At 36.3% G+C, this 25,540-nt stretch overlaps 1 protein-coding gene across 10 annotated transcripts in view; it reads right to left on the bottom strand.

Moving 5' to 3' along the window:
- The window catches only part of LINGO2 (leucine rich repeat and Ig domain containing 2), a 1,446,924-nt gene that overhangs the window by 1,237,991 nt on the left and 183,393 nt on the right, over nucleotides 1-25,540 (bottom strand). For 5 of the 10 annotated variants that reach the window (XM_061425094.1, XM_061425103.1, XM_061425098.1 and 2 more), the window contains one exon: nucleotides 473-632. The exons of 4 other annotated variants lie outside the window; for them this stretch is intronic. The gene's annotated coding sequence lies outside the window, so the exon portion shown is untranslated. Of the gene's footprint in view, nucleotides 1-472; nucleotides 633-7,854; nucleotides 7,954-25,540 lie in introns of all 10 variants that reach the window. One more of the 10 variants, XM_061425096.1, reaches the window with a different exon arrangement.

Here is a 25,540-nt window from a genome sequence, read left to right as displayed (position 1 = left end):
CCTAACCACTGGACTACCAGGAATTCCTGACATATGGATAATTTCTGTTGCTAATCTGCTTTGTAACTTTGACTAAGTCTCCAAATTTGTTCTATGATTTCTTCTTGCTTCATAAAATAAAAATAATTCCTAGTGGTATTACCTCCCTTAGTGGAACTATTATAAGGGTAAACTGCCAGTATAAACAAATATCTGCTCATTGAGAAGTGTTAGAAAACAGAAACGTCACTACTCTAATATTCTGGTTTTCTGAGTTCATTGTATATGCCATATATTCACCATTTTGCTGTTTTAGAGACAATAGTATTCCTTCCATATATGTTAAATAAGTGGATAGATGGGAGGATGGATGAACAGATGGATAAATGAATGCATATATTGATTCTAAATTGCTGACTTCAAAAAACATTCTTAAATTAATAAATATACATAAATACATATAATAAATATATTTCATTGATTTAAATCCTACCTTATTCCAAAAGGGGCTTCCCTGATAGCTCAGTTTGTAAAGAATCCGCCTACAATGCAGAAGACCCTGGTTCAATTCCTAGGTCAGGAAGATCCGCAGATAGGCTACCCACTCCAGTATTCTTGGGCGTCCCTCGTGGCTCAGTTGATAAAGAGTCCACCTGCAATGTGGAAGACCTAGGTTCAATCCCTGGGTTGGGAAGATCCCCTGGAGAAGGGAAAGGCTACCCATGCCAGTATTCTGGCCTGGAGAATTCCATGGACTGTGTAGACAATGGGGTCACAAGGAGTTGGACACCACTGAGCGAATTTCACTTTCACTTTTCACTTTATTCCAAAGAGTATTCAATACAGGATGATATTCATATTACATGAATGGCATAAATATCAAGATGTATTTAACTATAGAAACTCCATATCTGAATACTCTAGGCCAGACCATGCTTTGTTACTAATACATTGTATGACCTTAGAGGCAGTTCGCATGTGAGTTTGCAAACGGAAGCTTAAAGACACCAACTGTAAATTAATCTCTGCCATGATTTTGTTAGCTTGTTCCTTTTGTGGAGAGAGGGACTTTCCTCATTCCATTAAAAAAATAAATAAAAAGCCCATGACTATGACTTTCACCACTTCTCTGATCAATATTCTTCTCTAAATACAAATGCATGGATCAGTGGCTATTTTAAGATAGCCATTTGATCATTAATCATTAAAATAGAACATTATCAAGCATTACTGAGATGAAGAAGCTCAGGAGGGATATCATCCTTCTACTAATATCAGGTCTCAGTTTATAATGACCCTGTGGTAAGATCTTCACCCTCCCCACAGCTGCCTGCAGCACCATTGATTTACTGACAGTGAGTTAATAAAGCTTCCTTAGATACTATCCTAAAATATTAAAAAAAGTTAACGTGAGCTTCATTTTATTGTCCCTAGTTTAGAAAAGGCAAACAAAAGTCAATTTGAAATAACACATATAAAGTGCTTGGAATCACAGATCTCAATAAAGGTTAACTATCATTACTATCTTCATTATTGAGTGGAGAAATCACGTATTCAAGTTCATTGCATTATGAAAGTCCCTTTAGATTATTAAATGGAATACATATTAAACATCAAGAAAAATACAGACAAGGTATAGTTTGATATGTTTTTAAAAGTCCTAAATCATCACATGTTAGAACTAGACAGGTCCCCAGAAGCCACGTAATCCACAGCTCTGATTTAATGATGAGGAAATAGTGGTCCAGAGGATGATGGTCACAGAGGCTGTGGTCATTTATCTTACTTAAGATAGACATGGTGGAACAGATGACTCAGCTCTTGATATACCACTATCTTTTACTATTTAACAATATTCTTCCTCATTTGAAAATTCTGAAGGATATATCACTGTCCTACTAAGAGAAATTAATTTTTGCAATACATACTTGGTTGTGTTTGTTTCATTAACTACAGCAGCATCAAGGTGGTACCTTGGCAGGCAGAGATGTAAGAGCAGAGAGGGAAGAGTGTTTAAAGGAAAGGGGTTAACAGGTATAAAAGCCTAGAGTCAAGACAAAGCCAGGTATATTAGAGGAAGAAAAAAAAGCAGTATGTCTGATGCAGAGATGGAAAAGCGAGAAAGAGGGAAGGTTAATAAATGAGACTGAACAAGGAGGAGACAAAGCATACACATTCTTGTAAGCTATACAGAGCCATTACCAAACACCACCAGCATTTTAGGTCAGATTTGTCTTCTGAGGAAATGAAAACACAGAGGCAGGTAAGTTGTCATGGAAGTGGGAATGCATGAAAAGGGGGGAAAACACTGAAACGAGATGTTTCAGGAGAAACCTGAAGCAAAGAAATCATGGATGCTTTTGGTGAGACAATTTGGGAAGCCAAATTTGAAAGAGATGTGGTGTCACTGTATTAAACACTATTTGGAATAAGATAGGATTTAAATCAACAGAACGGTGGGAGATATTTTACTTCTTTTAGAAGGCTGAGTGGTATTTGTTTTATATGGTCTTCATGTAATTACTCCAGATTATGAAAGTAGAAAAATTCAGGGAATAAATGAAAATTATAAGTATTAGTTTACAAATATTGACACTTTCCAAGGTAAAAAGCAGATATTAACCAGTTCAAACCATTTTCACATTCAGCATTTTATATTAAGCTCAGAGTTAAATGTATAACCTTAAAAATAGTGCATAAAATTTATAGCAAGAACTGAATGGGCTTTTCAGCCTTTTTTTTTTTTTTTTTTGAGTCAAGACTCCAGTGAGATTTGGAACACATTTACTTCATGAAAGATTTAAAATAGTTTAGAAGTGTAAAACTAGCTGAGAATCTCAGGACTCAGAGAAACCAGAGAGGAAATACTAATGAAACATTATAGAAATGTAGACCTGGATTACCAGAGAGGTATTTTGCCTTTATAATGACTTTTAGATGACACTTAATAAGAGAGAGAGAGACTAGAAATTAGAAAAGTGAAACTCTGTAATACTAGCCAGAAGAAAATACTGCATGTAATATTACTGAAATCAACAGAGAAGAACATAATAAAAGAAAGATCGCTAGAGTAGGGAGTAAGACCTACTCTAAGACCTAAGTAGGGAGCTTTGACATCATTTCACTTCTCAGTGTTATCATTCATTCCATCTGACCAAAAAAGAGCATTTTGGGGGAAAGAAAGTTGATCTTGTTCAATATTACTACAGAAAGTTTCAGAGGGAGTCTTTTGACAGTCTGATACTACCTGCCAATCCATCATTTTGTCATAAAAAAAATCTATATTGCTTTTTCCATATTCGAACTGCAAATTCAATAAAGATTTATTTGAGCAGGATAAAACACCTAATTTGTAAATACAACAAAATACATGAATTCAAAAATCAACTATTAAGGTTTTTATTAGTAACAAAATTTGTGTTGTAATAATATACATTAGTCTTGCAATGACTGTTATGTTATCATTTACTTATGTCAAGTAATTTTTCCCTACTAAGAACTTCCAATTAAAATAAATAAATTTTAAAAATAATTATTTTTAAAAGAACTTCCAACGACTCTCTTTCTATACATTTTCTCTCCTTACTTTTATCACTTTCTCTGTCCCTGTATAGGTAGCTAGCCTATTTTCATAGAATATTTGAAAGTGTCGCTCAGTCGTGTCCAACTTTTTGTGACCCCATGAACTGTAGCCCACCAGGCTCCTCTGTCCATGGAATTTTTCAGGCAAGATTACTGGAGTGGATAGCCATTCCCTTTTACAGGGGATCTTCCTAACCCAGGGACTGAAACCAGATCTCCCTCATTGCAGGCGGGTTCTTAACCATCTGAGCCACCAAGAAAGCCTCATAAAATATTTGCCTATTTTTAAAGTTTCTGTCCTTAAATGTGTGCATCATTATTTGTTCATATCAGTTTCTTCTGGAATTATTTTCTTAATGTACTAACCATAAAGTCTTAGTGATTAAGCACTTTATCAATTTAGCTTTGTGTCATTGGTTTTGCATCAAAAAGCTTCAGTTGTAAGAGTTAACTGAATTTTTCAATACCAGATATTTGGCAATTTAATAATTTGGAATCTTAAGTTTGTTATAAATAAGTGATTTATTTTATAAATTTAAGTTTTGTGTACTATATAATAATTGTGGTTTTGCTAGGATCTAACTTTGGCCACCTCATGCGAATAGTTGACTCATTGGAAAAGACTCTGATGTTGGGAGGGATTGGGGGCAGGAGGAGAAGGGGACAACAGAGGATGAGATGGCTGGATGGCATCACTGACTCGATGGACGTGAGTCTGAGTGAACTCCGGGAGTTGGTGATGGACAGGGAGGCCTGGCGTGCTGCAATTCATGGGGTCGCAGAGAGTCAGACATGACTGAGCGACTGAACTGAACTGAACTGAATTATAATTCATACTGTGTATAAAATATTCACATAAAAGACTCTAGTTTCCTGGAAGAAAAGATAAAATCAATAATTCTTTAAGACAATTGGGTATTGTCAAAGAAAATTTCACATTGATCAAAGATCCCACAGTTCATATACTAAGTAGTATGTTATATTTTTATTTTACATATGCTTCTGAGTTATATGGAAGTTAAAATATTATCCTATTGGAGTGCATTTCAGCCTACTTCAGCCAAGAACTAAGCAGTTTCATTTACTGTTCTCGAGATTATTTATCAGTAATAGATCTATTCATTTTACATATTTTCTTGGCTATATTCACAAACTCTATAATCTGGGGCAAATTAAACTCTCTCTGCTTCAGTTTCCCTTATGCAAAATAGGAATTGTATGAACATTTATTGACAGAATTATTATAAAAATGAAACAATTTAATAAATATACAATATATAGGAGATCATGTAGCATGTAGAAACCATATAATATTAATGAAGATATTAATAGAAAACATTATCTCCCTAAAGGAAAGATACATCCATTTGGCATGGAATTATGATTTGTTAGTGTACAGAATACCCTTGTGTGAATATTCCGTAAAACATTTATCTGTTCTAATGACCACGGCATTTTGTTTATTTCCAGTTTGTGACTATTACAAATAATCTCACTATACTCTTGCACATGTCTCCTTGTGCATATGTGTGAGAGTTTCTCTTGACTATATCCCTAACGAAATATACATATATTCAAATTTGACAGGTAATGCCGAACACTTTCCCAGGTGGTTGTATCATTCATACGACCAACAGCACTATTGGAGAATTCCAGAGGACACTGTCTTTTAATTTTAAGGCATTGTGGTGATGTTTAATGACAGTTCATTTGGTTTAATATACATTTACCGATTATTTATGAAGTTAACCATCTTCATATATATTTGCTGGCCATTCCCTGAAGTGACCAAGCCACTTGCCTATATCTTAAATATTTTAATTAAAATGTAACTCAAAAATAAACTTTATAAAATCTAACACTAATCCAGATAGGATTTTTGTATGGTTATTCTAAAGATATTGATCAATGAATGAGTTAAACCATTTTCAAAGATTTCTACATTTCCTGCATCATCTATATATCTCAAGGCAGGAACCAGTCCTTGAGATCGCTGATTACTCTTGCATCTAGGCCTGCTGAGCTCCAAACTAATTGTGGGAATTTACACTGCCTCTCATTTTTGACAAGCCCTAGACTAAAACTTTTGTCCTTGTAACTTTCTGTGGCTATCAAGTTTTCTGCTCAGCCATCAATCATCACACAATTCTTTTCCAAAAATAGCAAATTCTTCAGCAAAGCTCACAATTCTTGGATCATCTCTCTTGATTTTTCTGTTTGTTTTAACCTCTTGCACCTTGGACATTTGATTATTCACTGCACTGTAAAATCTCTAATGTATTCAGACTTTTGTTTTCCTTTTTGTTCAATATTTCTAGTTTTCCGCATTGGGTGGTTTGGACTAATTAACCAAGTAAGCATTACTGCAAGGTTACTACCACTTAACCTTTACCAGCCCTTTCACTGCAATTTATTAATTTTCTTATTTTTGTCTTGTATTTATTTTAGTTCTTGACTTTTATATTACATATAAAAAACAGTATCAATTAAGCAATTAGTATAAACATATTACAATCAACATGGGAAGTAGAAGCAGTCCTTGCACCAATGTGCCTTTTTTGCATTATTTCTATTTTTCCCTAATTGACTTTTCAAGAGTGGCTACATCCACAAAGAAACAAATGCCACCTGAGCTATTTTGAAGCTCCTCAGGTGAATTCTCCTCTGTAATAGTTACCTTCCCTTTCACTTACAGCATGCACAAGGCACTATGCCAAGCATTTCAATTTTTTTCAATAGCCTTGAAAATAATTTGACAAGTTAAGTATGCTATACTATTTTGTTGATAAAAAGCTGAATTCTAGAGAAGATAAACAGCATATCTAAAGTCATATAGTTTTAAAGGGTGAGCAGTTGAATTTAACTCCAAATCTGTCATTGGCCAAGAACCATCTGATTAACTCCCACGCAAGTTCAAACAAAATAAACTATAAACCCTCAGCAGGAAAAAAACAAAAAAAACAACAAAAAAGGGCTGTTTGTTACTGAGAATGTTGTGTTTAGTCACTGATCTTGCTATCATTTTGGAGTCTGTAATTTAAGAGAAATATATGGAAACAAGAGCTATAAATTTCCTATTATAAGATTTCATAGGTGGGATAATTTACCCAAAAACTGGTCTTACATTTAAGTTTTTAATCCATTTTACGTTTATCTTTGTGAATGGTGTTAGGAAGTATTCTAACTTCATTCTTTTACATCTAGCTGTTCAGTTTTCCCAGCACCACTTATTGAAGAGACTTTTTTCTTGGGGAGGGAGAGGGTGAGGTGAATTGCGAGAGTAGCATTGAAAATATATACATTACCATATGTAAAATAGATAGCTGGTGAGAATTTGCTGCATGATGCAAGGAGCTCAAACGCAGTGCTCTAAGAGCACCTAGAAGGCTGGGATATGGGAGGGAGGTTCAAGAGAGGTGGGACATATGTATACCTACAGCTGATTCATGCTGATGTATGGTAGAAAGCAACACAATATTGTGAAACAATTATCCTCCAATTAGAATAAACTTAAAAAAAGGGAAAAGATATAGCCTATGTCTAGTCTTGAGGGTAGATAAGATCTTTTTCATGTACATTCTTATTTACAATTTTGAATTATTTTATTATTTTTAAAAACACACAAAAAAGTTAGATTAAGTAGAATATCTCTATTTTGAAGGAAAGGGAAACTGAAGATGTTAAGACATTAGCAAATGCTCAGTAGTGAGTATAAATTTGTTGCTGTTTTAGTCACTAAGTGATGTATGACTCTTTGCGGCCCCATGGACAGTAGCCCACCAGTCTCCTCTGTCCGTGGGATTCTTCAGGCAAGAATACTGGTGTGGGTTGATATTTCCTTCTCCAGGGGATCTTCCTGACCCAGGGATCAGACTCACATATCCTGCATTGGCAGGCAGATTCTTTACCACTGAGCCACCTGGGAAGTTCCAAGTGAATACAGTGTCTACCAACTTTATGAAATGTTCAAGAACTTCTTGTCATTGCTCATTAGGCTTTAACTGAGTATGCACTAGCCAGGTATCCATCAGTGACTCTTTAAATGATCATTAGTCAGTGCTAATTGACTGTATTATAGACTGTCTTTGCAGGTTATTTAAATAAGCAGGCGAACAAGCAGTACAATCTGTTACAAGTTCATTCTGCTTCATTAAGGCAGGCTTTGTGTATTTGAAACATTTTAAAGGGAGGCTTGTGAAACAAATCTAGCCCCAGCCACAACTGGAAGTCACACTTAAAAGTCCACTACCGCTGCAAATATGTAACTAGAAACTCCTACATTTGAGTATATACCTGTATTGCTTTCAGTTTGTCTTGGAGTCATAAGGAGAAAAGAAAACTACAGTCTTTATGTATCTGTGTAAGCTTGCTGAGCAGAGTGAGGCAATGCTCCTGGAAGAAAACAAACAAATAAACTAAAGTCAACAGGATGCTTGTTGTATTGTCCCCTTCGATTAATTGGGTGTTTCATTTTAGTAATAAGTCACTGATGTAAAGAAGGGGTAATAGTGAGTGTCGTGGAAGCCACGTTTACTAGGAACTGAGGCACACACACCACCACCTACTTTCCTCTTGTGGAGCCTCTTTTCCCCTGGTGGACTCAATCATTTCCTGTTTTTCCACCTGATTATGTATCCCCTTTCTTTCCTCAGTACTCTGACTTGCCCACAGGCTCCCTGGCCTTTCTAACACTAAGACTGCTCCATGGACTTGCAGGTTCACTTCCCAAGGCTTAACCCAATTGCAGGGAAAGCCATGGTATGTCAGCACACACGGACGGCTAGGGACAGGCTGCAGCTGACTAACGTGTCCACCACTGACTCCACATGGAGACTAGCAGGTGAGTGGCGCTGCAATAGTTAGGAAACAGGTATGGATGGAAATGTGCAATATACTTGTTTTAGGTTCTCAAATAGTAGTATTTCATCTGACATCCAGGCTGCTTTTTCTGATCAAATCTTTATTTTTTTCCTCCATTTTCTTCAACTCTAAATCAGAAAGGGTAAATAGCTTCATTTTAAAGTTTTAATTTAAAATTTTATACTTATGGAAATATTTCTGAAATTCATATCCAGATAAAATGCTAATTTTAAAAACTGCACTATAATTCTGGCCATGACTTCAATTGAATACAACACGCTTTTTTCAGTTCCCTTCTTAAGCTCTTATATAATTTTCATGGCTAACTATTATCTTATCAAGCAATTGCATTTCAGAGATTGCTGAATTTTTGTAGTGGATGGAAAACTTTCTAAATTGATAAAATTGCCATGAGCTTTTGAGCATAAAGGTAAAATATATATTTGGAACTATTATTGTACTTATAGTCATTAAATTAAAAGCTGAAATTATCCTGTAGATTATCCTGCAGATGGGAGTATTACAACAGCAGAGAACTTTCATAGAGCCATCCCCCTTGTAAAACTGGATACATTCCAAAAAATCCATTTACAACATAACAGTATATACTTTTCATATACCAATACTGGTTATGTACTCCCAGTGCTCATATCAGAACTTAGGTTCTCTTTGAGGTGTGATAGTAGGCAAATCCTTTAGATGCCTCCTTGAATAAAAAAAACAAAGAGACATCAATAAGCATCATATAGTGGTAAAGAACCCACCTGACAATGCAGGAGAAATAAGAGACAGTGGGTTTGATTCCTGGGTTGGGAAGATCCCCTGGAGGAGGGCATGGCAACACACTCCAGTATTCTTGCCTGGGGAATCCCACGTACAACAGCCTGGCAGACTATGGTCCATAGGGTTGCAAAGAGTTGGACATGACTAAAGCAACTTAGCACAGCACAGTTTCTAAAATGCCTGACATGTAAGTCATCGATAAGTTTGTTTCAAAAAACAAAAAGGATAAATCAATACAGTCTTGGCTGGTTTACTACAATGTCATAAAATCAGCAGCATGTATATTTAAATTATTGAAGGATTTTATTTCCAAAATTGCTATGGTAAAATTAGAAGCCCTAAAAAATACTGCTCAAGAAGAATAATTTTAAAATTATTTTAAAATAGTATAAAAATATGAGCAACCATGGGTTTAAATTATAATACAAGTATAACAGATTATAATTAAAGGTGTACAAAATTAAACCCAACACAGGATTGCTATGCACTGAGTCCATTAACATAAATACTGAATCCATTAACAATTTTGTTCTCTAAGCAATATCTGAAATATCTTTCTACTTACTTTAAGATTGGTTTCCCCTCCCTTCAAAACAGAAATTGATTTAAATGCGTTTTTATTGTCTTAACGTTTTTAATAATAGCAAAATAATTTAAAAGTGATGTGATTTAAACAAAATCAGAGCTTAGACATACTCACTGCATTCCACCATGCTTGCAACGATAAATACACACACACACACACACACGTATACATCAAAAGTCAATGGAAATCAAAGAAAGCATAAATAGAGACACATAACCATGTTCAGGATTGGAACACTCAACATAGTAAATGTACTAATTTATCCAAATTGACATATAGGTTTACTTAATTCCAATCAAAATCTCACTAAGGCTTTTTGTAAACACAAAATTTATTTAAAAGTTTACATGGGAAGGTACAAACTGGTTAAAATAGCTAAAGCATTCTTGAAGAAGAAAAAGTGTGAAGAATCACTCTATCCAGTACTAAGGTGGATTATATAGTTACCATAATCAAGGCCATGTGGTATTCGTGGAGGAATACACATATAGAACAGTGGAATAAAAAAAGAAAATCAGGAAATAGGCCCAGACAAACATACCTAACAAAATTTTGACAAAGTTGTAAAAGCAATTAAATGGAGGAAAGATAGCCTTTCAACAAGAAGTACTGGAACAACTGGACAACGATAGTCAACGGAAGTCACCCTCAATTTCATACTTTATACTGAAATTAACTCAAAATGGATCATGGACTTAAAAGTAAAATGAAAAATACACAGTTTTTAGCAAACATATAGAATATCTTCGGAGTGTAGGAATTGCTAAGGAGTTTTTAGATGCATTAATATTGGATCTTATCAAATGAAATGGATAAAAAGTGAAACTATAAACTGGGAGAAAATATTCATACATCATATATCTGACAAAAGACTAGTCTATTTGAATATATAAAGACCTCCTGATATTCAACAGTTTAAAAAATGATTCAAAGATAAAAAGAAAAAAAAATACGCTTGTCAGATTTCCAAGTGCATTCTCACTAGAGAGAGAAAGAAAATGGACAAAAGATATAAGCAGATTTCATCAAAGATATAAAAATGGAGAAGAAACATTCAATACATAAGAGGCCCAACTGCAAAGTATTAAGTGCATTTAGGACTCAGACAGCCTGAGTTTTATTCTAGATCCACCCCTCATTGACTGTATGACTTTGAATTATGGTCATCTTTGTGTTTCAATTTCTTCATCTTTTAAATGGGAATAATAATATTACTAACTGGATGGCTGTCATGATTAAATGTTAAAATCTTTGAAAAGTGCTTGGTACACCATCTGACACATAATAAGCAAATATGTGTGACTGCAGACTTCAGAAATTTTAAAGATAATGTTATTCTACAGCCTACTAAGGATTTCATTTACCTATATGAAATAGTTGATGTCTGACAGTCTTCAACTCTCAAAAAAAGATAATTTCATATGGTTCAACTCACACAAACTCTAGAACTGGGACTTCCCTGGTGGTCCAGTGATTAAAAACCTGCCTGCCAATGCAGGAGACATGGGTTTGATCCCTGGTCCGGGAAGATTCTACGTGCTACAACTAAGGGCATGCACCACAACTTCTGAGCCTGCTCTCTAAAGCCCACGAGCCATAGCTACAGCAACAAGAGAAGCCACCGCCATGAGAAGCCCGTGCACTGGGGCGAGGAGTAGACCCCACTCACTGCAGTTGGAGAAAGTCTACAGCAATGAAGACTTAGCAAAAATAAATAAATCAATCATTTAAAAAAACCCGTAAAACTGACATTTTGGTATTCTCATGAATAAATAACTGTAGAATCTATATCTATTTATAATACCCCACATATGGAATATTAAACCTCATTCTATGGATGATCTAACTAGTACATGCTAAAGGAAATCAGTCCTGAATATTCACTGGAAGGACTGATGATGAAGCTTAAACTCCAATATATTTGCCACCTGATGTGAAGAACTGACTCATTGGAAAAGACCCTGATGCTGAGAAAGATTGAAGGTAGGAGGGGAAGGGGACGACAGAGGGATGAGATAATTGGATGGCATCACTGACTCAATGGACATGAGTTTGGGTAAATTCTGGGAGCTGGTGATGGATAAGGGAGGCCTGGTGTGCTGCAGTCCATGGGGTTACAAAGAGCTGGACATGACTGAGTGACTGAACGGAACTGATGGATGAAGTAACGGGCTCACACTGGTCTCAACTAAGGTTCAAATGTGTTCTGTTTTCTCCTTTCAGTATTGCCATTTTATTCATCCATCTAGCAACTCAGAGTAACACTGGCTGGAAATGATTTTAAAGCACTTCAAACAACAGCATAAATAATTTCTGGTAACAAGACCATTGCCACTCTGGACATACAGAAAGTAATCATGTCAGTTTTACATGTATAATAAAGGCCCTGATACATTATGATAAGTATCTCCCAGGGCAAAAAAGGAATGTCCTGTCTGTCTATTGGCAAAATTCCTTTATTCTTTATAGAGCGAGTGACTTATTTTCAGAACTCTACCTTTGAAGAAATCCTGTGTTTAAAAAATCATTTAATATTTTGAAATTAAAGATGAGTTCTTTCATTTGAAGTCACATATGGCATTTTATATGTCTCTTTTGGCAGTTCTCTTCATGGCCAACATCCACTAAAAAAGAGTTGGCACTTCTTTGAACAAACTTTCTGACTGGACTAGAGACAAGCTTGGTGTGGAATTAGCACTTTTTCTGACCGGTGTCATTAGTGCTACCAGTCTGGATCTTGAGGCTGTGTTTATTCACCAGTTTTACTAGTTGGCAACTTACCAAGCATTAAGTGTGAAAAATGACAGATCCAGAACAATTAGTATTAAAATAACTCTTTGCCAGGAAAACTCCTGAAAAGTTTCTTGCTTGCTAAGAAATTTAAATAAATACTGAAGTGGGTGTATCAGTTCACCTTATGGTGAAAATGAAAGTCACTCAGTAGTTCGACTCTTTGTGACCCCAGGGACTACACAGTCCATGGAATTCTCCAGGCCAGAATACTAGAGTGGGTAGCCTTTCCTTTCTCTAGGGGATCTTCCCAATCCAGGGATAGAACTCAGGTCTCCCACATTGCAGTTGGATTCTTTACCAGCTAAGCCACAAGGGAAAGCCCAGGAATACTGGAGTGGGTAGCCTATCCCTTCTCCAGTGTGTCTTCCCGATTCAGTAATCGAACCGGGGTCATCTTATGGTACGTGTCATCATTACACAGGTCTTAGTTCATGGGTCTAAGTTTTGACTTCTCTGTCAATCTTAACTGTAAAATATCTTTCTCCTCTTTTATTCTGAGTGTTCAAAATGTTGGAAGCAATTCCTCTATTATCATGTGTTACCCTTTGAAAAAATGTAAAATAAAGAACATAGAGATTCTCTATCTCTGACACTTTAATTAAAATCCTAAATGTGAGCAAAATAATTTAATGATAATCTTAATATGGTTATTTTAAGCACCATTAAGCCTTTACAAGTCCTAGGGATAAAAATTCAGTTCAATTTTGTAAGAAATAGAGCTTTTACTGGCATACACTCGTTGCTTCTGGTATGTTTGTTGCTTCTGCATCTGGAGATATTCAAAATTAAAATTATGAAACATGTTCTTATGCTTGAATCTGGCTGAAAAAGTCACTAGCAAAAGTAATTAATAACACTTAAAAACCAAGAATTTTCAAAAGTCATTAAAAAGATAAATTTAAAAAATGGGTTAAAGTAATAATTGTAGACTTTATGATATCATTAGACTATAAAACTCAGCATAAGAAAATATTCTGCTCATGACTTTCACACACAACATTACATTCTTACCTTCAGAATCAATGAAGAAGCAATTATTCTGGAGTACTAATTGCTTCATGAAAAATGGTCATGGTAAAACTTTTTGTTTTCATTTTTATCAATATGTTGTTATATTTCAGGGGAAAAAAACACCTATGTTATTTCGATGTAACAAAATTTATATCCTGTAGAAAATATTTTCTACCAAAAGTTCTATAAAATCTATTAAGAGAATATATTTTATAGCAGTTTACACAGGATACTACAATAAAGATACACCATATACTAAAGTTAGATTAAAAGAGAGAAAAGGAAATAAAGAAGAAAGCTATTGATAGTTCATATTAATAATCTTAAAATAGTTTACCAACATTAGTAATGAGGTAAATACACATCTCCATGCTCTACTTACTAAATAGTGGTATAATAGTGAAATTTCTGGAAAGACTGTTTAGAATACCTACAGACACTAGTTCTGAAGACACACAGCTCAAATTTAATCTCCAAACTTATCGACAAATGTAGCCATTTAGGTGTTTAATAATTACATCTTGCTAAATTTGGATAATTTTTGAAAGGCCTGGAAGTTAAACTTTTAATCTACGTGATTAAATACTGCCTGATACCAAAATTGTTATATAATAATGACTCCATCTTTTAAACTCTTATTTTTTGACTAGTAGTTATGAAAGGTGAAACATATATAACAGTTCTCAACTGAGCTGTCTTTTGGCAATCTCTAAGAATGAAGAATTAAATCTATGGATTTGTGGCATACATTGTTATAGATATGTATCAATTTAATACCTCTTTAAAATTCAACATTTGATATGCACATAAGTATGAATATGTGTTTGTGGCTTTAGTTTTTGTTCTGGCTCTCTTTTTAATGATACCAGACTAAATGCTGAAAACTTATAGCGGGGTTTTCTAAAACTACTTTTAAGCACTCAGAATAAAATCCTTTGGTTCCTGATATTATTAGAAATGTAATAAATTTTAAAATAAACATGGATTTATAATAAAAATATTATCAATTTTTCTGATTGAAAAATTCCAGAAAACTAACATAAAATAAAATGCTTTCAAAGTACTTATAACTCAATTATTTCTGTCTAGGAAAAGTATGAGAGGCTAAACCCCTACATTTTCATTGAAATTAACAGCTTCCTGACAGAATGTCTTTTAACGACAGCTTGCTTTATTACTACAAAGTTCTCCGTCTAGTTCCATCTTAATAATAATATCTCTGGAACAAAAACACATGGCCTGGAATTAATAGCCAAGTAGATCTGTGGCAAAGATTAATACCTAAAAAAAAAAAATACACCCATATTACTGGAGATAAAACCATTAGAAGCTCTAAAACTTTTAGTGAATGTGGATTATTTTGCTTTCCTTTTCTTCTTTTTTCCAAGTATTTTAAAAGGAGTTCTAAATTTACGTGTAACACTGACAACTACAACGCGGGACTTTGAACAGAATTCATCGCTCTGCTTTCCATCCCACCTCTTTACCTGCTGATACATCACCTAACTTCCAAATAATTAAACTTTCAGCCCAAAGGTGACTGAAATGAACCCTTGCTTTCAGAATAGGACTTAAAAAGGACCCCAATTATCAGATTAAATATCAAACAATTCCTCTAAGTACAGCAGGCAGCCAGCCAAAGGCATATCACACAAGAGTTCAAGGCAGTCGGAAAAGGTCAGACCCCAGCTCAACTCTGGAAAAAGCTTAATTGCTTTCTCCCTAGCCAAGTGTGCTGCCAGATAAAAAGGCCCAAGAAAAGTTTTGCCAGATGGGCCAGCTGAATGTCCAGATGCCACCTTTGATACAACACATTTTAGAGCTTTGCAGTTGGATGCTTCATCTGGCAGCATTAATCTATGACAGTTCAGAGCTAGAAATTCTGGACAACGGAGAAGAAAGAGGGCTAGAGCTTAAGTGGATTTGAAAAATGGGAAACAGAAAAAAAGAACAGAAAAGAAATTATAGTTAGAGACAAAACAAAATTATAGTTTTGTCTCTAAAACATGTATAATTTTGACTATGCCACTCAAAGATAAAGGAAGACCATCATATTTTTGCCCCCAGCTATGAAAAAGTAACTGAGCTGTCCCTACCACCATCAATAAATTAAACAGGCAAACAGTTATGAAAGAATTACTTTTGGACTTTGGAAAATTTCAGACATGACTTTCAGACACCCAGATAGTTCATGGGGATCTTGTTGAACTGAAAAGCAAGGTTGAGTTTGGGACAACAAAGTGGCTACAATTTGTGAAACGGTCTAAAGACAAACAAACTGTCCAGAGAAGAAGGAGCTCAAGAAATCTACATAGAGCTCCTCCAAGCCTTTTCCCCCGCAGACTCTGAAGTATAGTTGACAAATAAAAATTGTATATACTTAGGTCACACAGCTTGATATTTGGACGTATGTGTACCTTGTGAAATGATTACCAAAATAAGCTAATTTATGTACCTATCACCTCACAAAGTTAATGTTTTCTTTTTTGTTTTTGTTTTTCCTGCTAAGAACACTAACGATTTACTCTTTTAGCAAATTTCAGGTGTATAATACAGTATTATTAATGATAGCTACCATACTACACATTAAATCTCTAGACCTTATTCATCTTATAACTGACAGTTTGTACCCTTTCATCAGTATCTCCCCATTCTACAATTCCCCCAGTTCCTGAATCCACTGTTCTATTCTCTGCTTCTGTAAGCGTGATCACAGAACACCATAACAAATATAACACTAATAAAAAAGTTGGAAATAATTTTAGAATTATCAAAATGTAACACAGAAATATAAAGTGGGCAGATGCTCTTGGAGATAATGGTGTCAATAGATCTGCTCAATGCAGGTTGCCACAAATCTTCAGTTTGTAAAAATGCTGTATCTATGCTCAATAATGAGGTGTACTTGTATTCTATATCTTGGTTTTGGTGGCAAATAAATGACAGAATATATGTTTTTTAAACTCATCAAACTACACCCCTAAAATGGTAAATGTTACTGTGTATAAATGTACTTCAATAGACAATATATTTTTAAAACATTTAAGAATGAAAAAAAAAAAAAACTGTTGAAAAGTGGATGAAGACATTTGTCACATGTTGTTAACAAAGGCTTAGAATACAAAATATGCTATGAACTTCTAAAAGTCTAGGAAGAGACAAATCAATATAAAAATACACAAGACTAAACAGGAATAATGATATTTGAACCATCAGTAAACCAATAAAAATGTTCACCCTCATTAAAAATTATCAAATCTCATTAAAATCATAGAAATACATATCTACCCAACCAGCACATACTAAAATTTTAAAAATCTAATTTGCATGGAGGAGGTAAGATAAGAAACAAGAAAACCCCTGTACACTACTGATTGGCATATACATTTTTTTATACACTAAAAAGTCAACATCATCTTTTAAAGCAGTATATACCCACTACTTAGAATTCAGCAACTCTATCTTCTAAGTATATATACTAGAGAAACTCTTGCAAATGTTCATCAAGAGAAATAAAGAATATTCACGTCATTGTTTGTAAAAGGAAAAACTGGAAACAAACCAAATCTCTATCAACAGGGGTATGGTAAACAATGCTTGGTTAAGTCATATAAAGAAAAATGTAGTGGAAAAAAATGAACTACATATTCATGTATCAGCAAAGATATCTTTCAGGATAATGAAAAGAAGGAAAAGCCAAGAATAAGCAGAGCAAATTACAAGTATGTAGATTAAGAACATTCATGACTAAGTAATAAAATATTTAGAGTTATATTTCATAATCTCAAAATGGTAGTTATAACAGATACTAAAGAAAAGGGATCAGGGAGAAGAACATCGGGGGCCTCAAAAATGGTATTTTTCCCTTAAGCTGATTTGTGGTCCCTGTAAATTTACATTATTTTTATTGTACATATACAAAATAACCATTCTCTTGTGTATAGATATGTAACCCATTTTATATTTCTTTATAGTTTCTCAATAATCACCTTAAGGTAAACCAAATATCTCAGTGACTACCTAATAGTTGTAATTCTGAACAAGATATTTTGGTGGAACAGCCTGGCCCTATTTTTCCTTACCTAATCCAGATTACAAATAAAAGAAAAGTGAAAGCTGCTCCATTGTGTCCAACTCTTTGTGACCCCATGGACTGTAGCCAGACTCCTCTGTCCGTGGAATTTTCCAGGCAAGAGTACTGGAGTGGGTTGCCATTCCTTTCTGCAGGGGATCTCCCCTACTCAGGGATAAAATCTGGGTCTCCTGCACTGCAGGCAGATTCTTAACCATCTGAACCACCAGGGAAGCCCATAAATAAAGGAAACATCATCATTTTTGTAATGCCTTTTGTTGGCCCCTTGTGACAACATTGGTCCCATTCTTCAGAGGTAATGCCTTTCCAACTTTTCTACACCATCATTTGTCTCTTTGCTACCAACCTACTCCCGGGCCAGGAGCTAAAGTGAAAGTGAAATCGCTCAGTTGAATCCGACTCCTTTGGACCCCATGAACAGAGGAGCCTGTAGGGTTTTTCTAGAATGGGATTTCTAGGCAAGAGTACTAGAGTGGGTTGCCATTTCCTTCTCCAGGGGATCTTCCCGACCCAGGGATCAAACCCAGGTCTCCCGCATTATAGACAGACACTTTACTATCTGAGCCACCAGGGAAGTCCAAACCCAAATTAGGTTCGGGGCTTGGCTGGCCCTAAGCCCTAGTGAATATTACATGTACATCAACAAGCTAGCAACTTTTCGTGCAACTGCTTTATTATACAGTTAGATCAACAGAACTGTATGGGGAAATGACTGACAGAAATTAAAGTTACTTTTTTAGCCCTAAATTACTTCATGGGAAATAGATGGGGAAACAGTGTCAGACTTTATTTTTGTGGGCTCCAAAATCACTACAGATGGTGACTGCAGCCATGAAATTGAAAGACACTTACTCCTTGGAAGGAAAGTTATGACCAACCTAGATAGCATATTGAAAAACAGAGACATTACTTTGCCAACAAAGGTCCGCCTAGTCAAGGCTATGGTTTTTCCTGTGGTCATGTATGGATGTGAGAGTTGGACTGTGAAGAAGACTGAGCACCGAAGAATTGATGCTTTTGGAGAAGACTCTTGACAGTCCCTTGGACTGCAAGGAGATCCAACCAGTCCATTCTGAAGGAGATCAGCCCTGGGATTCCTTTGGAAGGAATGATGCTAAAGCTGAAACTCCAGTACTTTGGCCACCTCATGCAAAGAGTTGACTCATTGGAAAAGACTCCGATGCTGGGAGGGACTGGGGGCAGGAGGAGAAGGGGACGACAGAGGATGAGATGGCTGGATGGCATCACTGACTCAATGGACGTGAGTCTGAGTGAACTCCGGGAGTTGTTGATGGACAGGGAGGCCTGGCCTGCTGTGATTCATGGGGTCGCAAAGAGTCGGACATGACTGAGCGACTGAACTGAACTGAAAGGAATTTAGACTATAAGGTATCTGATCAACTGTAAGAGTTACGGTAAGAATCTATGAAGGTGATACTAGCCTTGCAAAGGACCTGAAAGCATCCCAAGGAACATGAAGGAGGGCAGCAGGTGAACAGGCAGGATAACATGAAGTTTAAGAGTCTGGGCTTTTTATCAGATAAGCTGGAGATAAATTCATATTCCCGATTAACTGTTGCTTCAAACTCACTTTAAGTAATAATTCTTTTTTTTTAATTTTATTTTTAAACTTTACATAATTGTATTAGTTTTGCCAAATATCAAAATGAATCCGCCACAGGTATACATGTGTTCCCCATCCTGAACCCTCCTCCCTCCTCCCTCCCCATACCATCCCTCTGGGTCATCCCAGTGCTCTAGCCCCAAGCATCCAGTATCATGCATCAAACCTGGACTGGCATCTTGTTTCATACATGATATTTTACATGTTTCAATGCCATTCTCCCAAATCTTCCCACCCTCTCCCTCTCCCACAGAGTCCATAAGACTGTTCTATACCTCAGTGTCTCTTTTGCTGTCTCGTACACAGGGTTATTGTTACCATCTTTCTAAATTCCATATATGTGCGTTAGTATACTGTATTGGTGTTTTTCCTTCTGGCTTACTTCACTCTGTATAATAGGCTCCAGTTTCATCCACCTCATTAGAACTGATTCAAATGTATTCTTTTTAATGGCTGAGTAATACTCCATTGTGTATATGTACCATAGCTTTCTTATCCATTCATCTGCTGATGGACTTCTAGGTTGCTTCCATGTCCTGGCTATTATAAACAGTGCTGCGACCCAAAAGTCTACAAATAATAAATGCTGGAGAGGGTGTGGAGAAAAGGGAACCCTCTTACACTGTTGGTGGGAATGCAAACTAGTACAGCCACTATGGAGAACAGTGTGGAGATTCCTTAAAAAACTGGAACTAGAACTGCCTTATGATCCAGCAATCCCACTGCTGGGCATACACACTGAGGAAACCAGAAGGGAAAGAGACACGTGTACCCCAATGTTCATCGCAGCACTGTTTATAAGTAATAATTCTTCAGTGAAGTACTTTTAATCTCATAGCAATCTGTTTGTATCCTTCTACATTTTACCTGCTAAACTTGGTGGTGGCCATCTTTCTTCATTACAAGGTGAGTGCATCAGGGCTTCACTTCATAATATTTCTATATTTTAGCATGTTTGCAACAAGTCAGTAATCATATATTGTGTGATCTTAACTACACTCTTTAATAAAATTGGGAAACTGTAACTACCTTGCAAGAAGGCTATGAAGACGAGTGATGATTTAAGGTAAACTCCTGGCACAATGATTGGCTGACATACGGTTCTTAATGAGCAAGCTGTATTCTTATGACCATCCTTCATCTCCAAAGTCTTATGACTTAATTAGAAGCTTAGCTTACTTATATGGAAGGCAAGCATTAGTAAATTTCCAATACTGTCCTGTAGAAGATCTATATTTTTATTTAATAATGTTTAAACAAGATCAATGATCATGACAGAATATTTTATGACACTTAAAGAAGCATTTAAGCTATTGTTTAATGGACGAAACTAATGAATGTACAGCCCTAAAGCAACAACAATTTGGAAACAAAAAATTGGTCACAAAATCCTGACTGCAATGAGTATAAAATCTAGTTGCAAGCCCAAAAATCACACCAAAATGTGTGACATATAATATGCTCTATTTTGGGTTTTAAATGCCTTTGTAGATCCACCACTCAAATATTAATACCATTTGCTATCTATCTACTTCAAGGTTATATAAAACAATTACTTTAGTACGATAATGGAACTAAGAAATATGTAAATAAAATCATATGTTACATCACTATGTTATGTATGCTCAGTTGCTCGTTTCCAACTCTTTGTGACCCCATGGACTGTAACGCGCCAGGCTCCGCTATCCGTGGGATTTTCCAGGCAAGATTACTGCAGTGGGCTGCCATTTGCTACTCCATCCATCACTATCATCATATAATAATTTTATCCAATTAAATTTTCAACTATAAAATTTGCTTTCTGATTAGATAATTTCTATAAAGGTATACAACTCAAATGTTTAACAAAATACTCCTCAAGTTTCTTTAATTTATGTTTCTGTGAGTCAGCAACTAGAAACCATTCAAGCAGAAAGAAAAGCATACAATAATAATCTAAATATTTTTATATAAATAAGACATAATTATTATATTACTACCTGCTTATTCACAGCTTAGAGATACTTCTTAGCCATGAAGCTGAGAGATTTAAATGATAATACCAAATAATCTACAATATATAGTATGAATGATATTTGATGACTATTAAAGTCAGGGGACTGATCTCTTGATCCAAATTAGATTCTCCTGGTCTTTTTTCTTGCTCTCAGTTTTGTAATTTGTATTTACATATTTATCTCTATGCTTATTTAATAACTGAAATGTCACAGATATGCAGAAATGATTCAGTCACGAGTCTATCTGTTGAATGTCCCTAAATTAAGTTAAAGCATGTGGGAATCCTAAGGGAGTGAAGCAGGCACTTCAGGGGAAAGGACAATATGCATGTGACATGGACAATATTTGCACTAAGCCTCATTCCCCCAGAATACCCAGGATATATTTGCTCCTTGGGAAAACCAGCCCTGAATAATTCTTTCTAAACATGTCTGTCAACATCAAGTACAGTTCTATATTTTTAAATAAGCACAAGTAATACTGACCATCTAAAAGATGCAATACAATATTGTTCAGGCAGTTCAGTCACTCGTGTCTGACTCTTTGTGACCCCATGGACTACAGCATGCCAGGCTTCACTGTCCATCAACTCCCAGAGCTTAATCAAACTCAAGTCCATCAAGTCAGTGATGCCATCCAACCATTTCATCCTTTGTCATCCCCTTCTCCTCCCACCTTGAATCTTTTCCATCATCAGGGCCTTTTCTAATGAGTCAGTTCTTCACATAAGGTGGCCAAAGTATTGGAGTTTCAGCTTCAACATCAGACCTTCCAAAGAACACCCAGGACTGATCTCCTTTAGGATGGACTGGTTGGATCTCCTTGCAGTCCAAGGGACTTTCAAGTGTCTTCTCCAACACCACAGTTCAAAAGCACCAATTCTTTGCTGCTCAGTTTTCTTTATTGTCCAACTCTCACATACATACATGACTACTGGAAAAGCTAGATGAATTTTGTTGGCAAAGTAATGTCTCTGCTTTTTAATATGCTGCCGATGTTGGTCATAGCTTTTCTTCCAAGGGGCAAGTAAATTTTAATTTCATGGTTACAGTCACCATCTGCAGTGATTTTGGAGCCCAAGAAAATACAGTTTCTCACTGTTTCCACTATTTCCTCATCTATTTGCCATGAAATGATGGGACCAGATGCCATGATCTTAGCTTTCTGAATGTTGAGCTTTAAGACAACTTTTTCAATCTTCTCTTTCACTTTCATGAAGAGGCTCCTAAGTTCTTCTTCGCTTTCTGCCATAAGGGTGGTGTCATCTGCATATCTGAAGTTATTGATATTTCTCTGGGCAATCTTGATTCCAGCTTGTACTTCATCTAGTCCAGTGTTTCTCATGATGTACTCTGCATATAAGTTAAATAAGCAGGGTGACAATATACAGCCTTGACATACTCCTTTCCTGATTTGGAACCAGTTTATTGTTCCATGTTCAGTTCTAACTGTTGCTTCTTGACCTGCATACAGATTCTTTAGGAGGCAGGTCAGGTAGTTTCATATTTCCATCTCTTGTAGGATTTTCCACAATCTGTTGTGATCCACACAGTCCAATGCTTTGCGTAGTCAATAAACCAGAAATAGATGTTTTCTGGAACTCTTTCGCTTTTTCAATGATCCAACAGATGTTGGCAATTTGATCTCTAGTTCCTCTGCCTTTTTAAATCCAACTTAAACATCTGGAAGTTCACAGTTCATGTACTGTTGAAACCTGGCTTGGAGGATTTTGAGCATCACTTTACTAGCGTGTGAGATGAGTGCAATTATGCAGTAGTTTGAGCACTCTTTGCAATTGCCTTTCTTTCAGATTGGAATTAAAACTGACCTTTTCCAGTCCTGTGGTCACTGCTGAGTTTTCCAAATTTGCTGGCATATTGAGTGCAGCACTTTCACAGCATCATTTTTCAGGATTTGAAACAGCTCAACTGTAATTCCATCACCTCCACTAGCTTTGTTCATAATGATGCTTCCTAAGGCCCACTTGACTTCACATTCCAGCATGTCCGGCTCTAGGTGAGTGATCACACCATCATGGTTATCTGAGTCATGAAAATCTTTTTTGTATAGTTCTTCTGTGTATTCTTGCCACCTCTTCTTAGTATCTCCTGCTTCTGTTATGTCCATACCATTTCTGTTCTTTATTGTGCCGATCTTTGCATGAAATGTTCCCTTGGTATCTCTCAGTTCAGTTCAGTCACTCAGTCGTGTCTGACTCTTTGCGACCCCATGAATTGCAGCACACCAGGCCTCCCTTTCCATCACCAATTCCCGGAGTTCACTCAGACTCACGTCCATCAAGTCAGTGATGCCATCCAGCCATCTCATCCTCTGTTGTCCCCTTCTCCTCCTGCCCCCAATGCCTCCCAGCATCAGAGTCTTTTCCAATGAGTCAACTCTTCGCATGAGGTGGCCAAAGTACTGGAGTTTCAGCTTTAGCATCATTCCTTCCAAAGGAATCCCAGGGCTGATCTCCTTCACAATGGACTGGTTGGATCTCCTTGAAGTCCAAGGAACTCTCAAGAGCCTTCTCCAACACCACAGTTCAAAAGCATCAATTCTTCGGTACTCAGCCTTCTTCACAGTCCAACTCTCACATCCATACATGACCACAGGAAAAACCATAGCCTTGACTAGATGGACCTTTGTTGGCAAAGTAATGTCTCTGCTTTTGAATATGCTATCTAGGTTGGACATAACTTTCCTTCCAAGGAGTAAGCATCTTTTAATTTCATGGCTGCAGTCACCATCTGTGGTGATTTTGGTATCTCTAAGTGAACTAAAATGGACTGGAGTGGGTGAATTTAACTCAGATGACCTTTATATCTACTATTGTGGTAAGAATCCCTTAGAAGAAATGGAGTAGCCCTCATAGTCAGAAAAAGAGTACAAAATGCAGTACTTGGGTGCAATCTCAAAAACAGCAGAATGATCTCTGTTTGTTTCCAAAGCAAACTACTCAATATCATAATAATCCAAGTCTGTGCCCCAACCAGTAATGCTGAAGAAGCTTAAGTTGAATGGTTCTATGAAGACATAGAAGACCTTCTAGAACTAACACCCAAAAAAGATGTCCTTTTCATTCTAAGGGACTGGAATGCAAAAGTGGGAAGTCAAGAGATACCTGAAGTAACAGGCAAATTTGGCCTTGGGGTACAGAATGATGCAGGGCAAAGGCTAGCAGAGTTTTTCTAAGAGAATGCAGGAGTCACAGCAAACACCCTCTTCCAATAACACAAGAGAAGGCTCCACACATGGATGTCACCAGATGGTCAATACCAAAATCAGACTGATTATATTCTTTGCAGTCAAAGATGGAGAAGCTCTATACAGTCAGCAAAAACAAGACTGGAAGCTGACTATGGCTCAGATCATGAACTCCTTATGGTCAAATTCAGACTTAAATTGAAGAAATAGGGAAAACCATTAGGCCATTTAGTTATGACCTAAATCAAATCCCTTAACATTATACAGTGAAAGTGACAAATAGATTTAAGGGATTATATCTGATAGACAGAGTGCCTGAAGAACTATGGACGGAGGTTCGTGACATTGTATATGAGGCAGCGATCAATACCTTCTCCAAGAAAAAGAAATGCAAAAAAGCAAAATGGTTGTCTGAGGACGCCTTACAAATAGCCGAGATAAGAAAAGAAGCTAAAGGCACAGGAGAAAAGGAAAGATATACCCAGTTGAACGCAGAGTTCCAAAGAACAGCAAAGAGAGATAAGAAAGTTTTCCTCAGTGATCAATGCAAAAAAATAGAGGAAAACAATAGAATGGGAATGACTAGAGATCTCAAGAAAATGAGAGATATCAATGGAATATTTCATGCAAAGATGGGCACAATAAAGACAATAGTCTTATTTTCTCTAAATATAAAAAGGTGGACATATAAATTTGAAGAAGTCTTAAAATGTTATACAATTTCCTAAGCCATGATTTATGTCATGTTCTGATGCAAAAAAATCTTCCACGGCAACACCCACAATAAGCACACACTTTTTTGAGTAGGAGGATGAACATGACTGGAGAAACCAACTGATAGAGAAGCAGAAAGTGGTGGGCCTCCCTTATATCTCAGATGGTAAAGAATCTGCCTGCAATGCAGAAGACCCGGGTTAGGAAGATTCCCCTGGAGATGGGAATGGCTACCCACTCCAGTATTCTTGCTTGGAGAATTCCATGGACAGAGGAGCTTGACGGACTACAGTCCATGGGGTCTCTAAGA

The sequence above is a fragment of the Bos javanicus genome, chromosome 8, assembly GCF_032452875.1.
Source record: "Bos javanicus breed banteng chromosome 8, ARS-OSU_banteng_1.0, whole genome shotgun sequence".
In the NCBI taxonomy this organism is placed as follows: Eukaryota; Metazoa; Chordata; class Mammalia; order Artiodactyla; family Bovidae; genus Bos; species Bos javanicus.
The sequence above is the reverse complement of the archived record's forward strand: the minus strand, read 5'-3'. Positions and strand labels throughout refer to the sequence as shown.